The sequence below is a fragment of the Panthera pardus genome, unplaced genomic scaffold, assembly GCF_024362965.1.
Source record: "Panthera pardus isolate Hobbes unplaced genomic scaffold, ASM2436296v1 HiC_scaffold_6, whole genome shotgun sequence".
Taxonomy (NCBI): Eukaryota; Metazoa; Chordata; class Mammalia; order Carnivora; family Felidae; genus Panthera; species Panthera pardus.
The window spans coordinates 133076427-133080430 of record NW_026526991.1 but is presented as its reverse complement, the minus strand read 5'-3'; the positions used below and the strand labels follow the sequence as shown (position 1 = coordinate 133080430).

The 4004-nt window shown below is 40.2% G+C and overlaps 1 long non-coding RNA gene across 1 annotated transcript; it reads left to right on the top strand.

The window, feature by feature from the left end:
- Nucleotides 1-543: 543 nt before the first annotated feature.
- LOC109273835 (uncharacterized) lies at nt 544-2081 on the top strand. The gene is made up of 2 exons (XR_002083310.2): nt 544-620; nt 1910-2081. It is a non-coding gene; the product is annotated as an uncharacterized LOC109273835 (long non-coding RNA).
- The last annotated feature ends 1923 nt before the right edge of the window (nt 2082-4004 follow it).

Sequence of the window (4004 nt, the reverse complement as noted above, 5' to 3'; positions counted from 1 at the left end):
CAGGTAGTTTAGCTCAATTTATTATTGTTCTGGGCAATAAAAAGGCCAGTCAGCTTGAGTGCGGGCCTATAACCCTCCCATAAATCTTAACATGTACACAATGAAAAAGTGTGCTCAGGAGGGGCAGTAGTGACCATTAACAAACACTCTCATATTTGTTTTTTATTTCTGAATATAGTTGGCTTCCCTAAAATAAATAGTTTGGGGGCAGTTCTAATGATATTCCCATTTCAATAACTTTCGATTTGAATTACAGCGTTTGTTTCAGGCTTATTTCAGTCAAACGATCTATTAATTTTGGAGAAGTAAATCTACCTGCACTTAAGAGTTGGAAACATGTACGTTGGCACTTTTAAACCATTTAGAGAGGAAGTAACTTTTAGAAAACGTTTGATTTTCTTCTATTATTAATGCACATGAGTTACAATGGATCGCAAGCATTTTGCAAATATAGCATATTCAGAGTTTTGACTTAAAATGACTAGGTTTAGATAAAATGAGGCCAAAAAATATGCCTATTAAAATGACTGCTTTTTTTTTTAGCACAATTGTCTACCTTTACCACTTGGACATAGTTCATGTGATAACCTGATGACAGCTTTGTCCATCACATCCACTGGGTAAGAATGGGCCAGAGACTCTGTTACGCGTTGAATTGTGCCCTGCCCTCCCAACTCATAGGTTGTAGTCTTAACCTCCACTACCCCAGAATGTGACCTTATTTAAAAATAGGACTGCCGCAGATGTCACGAGGTCAGAGACTTCATGGAACAGGGTGGACCCCTAGCCCAATATTAACGGCGTACTTGTAAGAAGGAGAAATTTGGACACTGACATGCTCATGGGAGGACACCATAAGAAGACGGAGGCAGAGATCAGGGTGATGCTTCTACAAGCTAAGAGTTGCCAATAATCTTATTGCCAGAAAGTGAGCAGCAAGTAGGGGGGAGAGAAATGGAAAAGATTCTCCCTCATAGCTCGCAGAAGGAAGAGATTCCTAGTCTCAGACCTCCAGTCTCCAAAACCATGAGATAATAAACCTCTGCTCGTTAAGCCATCGAGTGTGTGGTACTTTGTCATGGCAGCTTTAGAAAACATACAGGACCCGACCTGAGGAGACACATTCTCTTCCTTTTCAGAAGAAAATCCTACTTTATGTATCTCTACCTAGTTATTGTCAGCCCCTTCCTTATATACTGCAAAATCGTGTGTGTGTGTGTGTGTGTGTGTGTGTGTGTGTGTGTGTGTGTATTGAGAGAATAAAATACACTAGTATGTTATATGTCTATTAAGACTTTGTTCAGGGGCGCCTGGGTGGCTCACTTGGTTAAGCGTCTGACTTCAGCTTAGGTCATGATCTCAACGTTTGTGAATTCGAGCCCCGTGTCAGGCTCTTTGCTGTCAGCACAGAGCCCGTAAAATAAATAAACAGTAAATTAAAAAAAAAAGACTTTGTTCATGCCTCAGGCATTCTGATTTGCACAGGAAGTAGACCAGCAATAATAACACATCATCCTTTTGCACATCTGCTCTTGTCTTTTTGGTCCCAAAGTGCCATCAATAGTCAACGTAGTCCAAATCAATCCGGCAGTGTTAGCAATGTCATCCATACTTCTTCATACGAGTTAAGCCTCAGTTTCCTCATTTGCAAAGGGCCAATTGCAATAATAGTATCCACTTTATTGTATATGTTTTATTTCGTATAAAAACTTCTTTGAAGTGAAAGTTAGGTGAGTAAGTACTTGATAGTATGGTGACTAAATGCTTGATAGATCTTCAATATTTTCCCTATTGAAGTTTTATTACTTTCAATACATTGTGTGCAGTGTATATTTTCAATAAGTTACCTTTTAAAATGTTGTATCGTATGAACTCACACCTAATTAATCTCTCTTTCGTCTCTTTAAAGGATACGTACGAGCTTGTGAAATGGCTTGAGGAACAGGAATCAGTTCAGAGAATCAACTGATAACGTGGAAAGAAAAAGTCATCTTTTTGTTCCTTTGCTTTATTATTTTTCATTAAGCTTCTTACTTTGAGGCAATTATAAATTCACATAATTAAAAGAAACGCTATAGAGAGTTCCCATGTACCCTTTATCTATTTTCTGCCCAATGGTAACATCTCCCCAAACTATAGTACAATTTCACAACCCGGATATCGCCATCGATACAGTCAAGGGACAGAATGTTTCCATCAGGGCAAGGATTCCTCACCATGCCCTTTTGTGGCACACCCACTTGCCTCCTGTTCCTACCACCCCCTTAAAAGGCAACTAACCTGTTCTCCATTTCTATAATTTTCTCATTTCAAAAATGACATACCAAATGGAATCATGTAGTATGTAACCTTTGGAAGTTGGCTTTGTTCACTCAGCATAACTTTCTAGAGACTCATTCAGGCTGTTGAGCATATCAATAGTTGTTCCTTTTTATTGCTCAGTAGTGGGTAGTAGTGGTAGGTCATAGCACGTTTTATTCACGTATTTGTTTTCACCATTCACGCATTGCGGGACCAGTTTGGGGCAATTATAAATAATACCCATACATCCATGAACCAAAGTTTTCATTTCCCTGCAATAAATGCTGAAGGGTGCAGTCACTGGGTCACATGGTAGTTGTATGTTTCAGCGTTCAAAATAGCTACTGCTATGCTATTACTATAACTATTACATTATCTGACTGTCCAATAGCCATTAGGGAAATGCAAATTAAAATCACAGTGAGATATCATTACACGTCTATCAGAATGACTAAAAGAGGGACGGTACCAGTGTAGAGGAGGATGCTGAGGACACATATCACTCATACATTGCTGGTGGGAAAACAGTTTGAAAAGTCATCTTTTATCTACATTTCCTGCACTCATTTGCTCTTCATTTAAATCCACCTCTTGAATACCACTTGGAATCTACTGGGGTAACCCAGCTGTGAATAAAGATGCGTATCAGAATTAAGGACAACAACCTACAGTCAATCCTCATTACTCATGGATTCCAGATTTGCAAATGTGCCTACTCACCACAAATCATTTGTAACCCCAAATCAGTACTCATAGGGCTTTCATGGTCATTCAAGGACACGTGCAGAGCAGCAAAAATTTTGACTTCCTGGATGTGCATGCTCCCACCTGAGGTTTAATGAGGGGACGCTCTGCCTTCTTATTTCAGCTCTTAGACTGTAAACAAATGCCCTTTGTGGGGTCTGCTTGGGCCACAGTTTTTCTTATTTTTGCACCTTTTGTTTGTAGAGCTGAAGTGCTATCCAGTGTTCCAAAGTACATGGAGGGCTGTGATGAGCCTTATAGAGAAAACACATGTTAGATAAACTTCATTCAGGCATGAATTTCAGTGTTGTTGGCTGTGAGTTATGTTAATGAATCCATAATATATACCATGATGTCTTTAAACAGAAACACACGTAAAACAGGTTATGTGTTGATTAGTTGAAGAAGATGTGTGACCAGAGGCGCACAGGAAACTCATCCTGCATTTCCTCTAGAAGCAATGGTTTGATATTCTCTAAATCAGTGTTGCTGGAGACTTTAAGGAACCTAACTACCACAAATGATGAGAAATGACTGTCTTTTACTGTATGAAGGAGTTACAGTTAAATACCAACAACAAACACCTTCCACTGAACCAAAAACTTTCCTTTCTCCCCAAATACTCTTTTTTAGGTACCTGCTCTGTCCAAAGTATGTTGGCAGTACTAGAATAAGTGTGGGCACTGGGCTGGGGGCACCACGATGGCTTACCTAAAACTCAGATGAGCTGCTCCCTCTGTTCTCAAGGAAACAAGAAGGCTGGGTGCCGGGGGAGGGGAGTAGTATTTGCCAATTGGCCACCCTGTGTCTGAGCTTCATTTACAGACAATAGGTCATGGCTGTGGCAACCCTGGTAAATTTCAGGGCAGTTTCACAGATATGCAACCCAAGGCTCAGACTGGTCCACTTTCCCAAGATCAAGTAGCCAGGACAGGGCAGAGCTGAGTTGTGCATCGCCT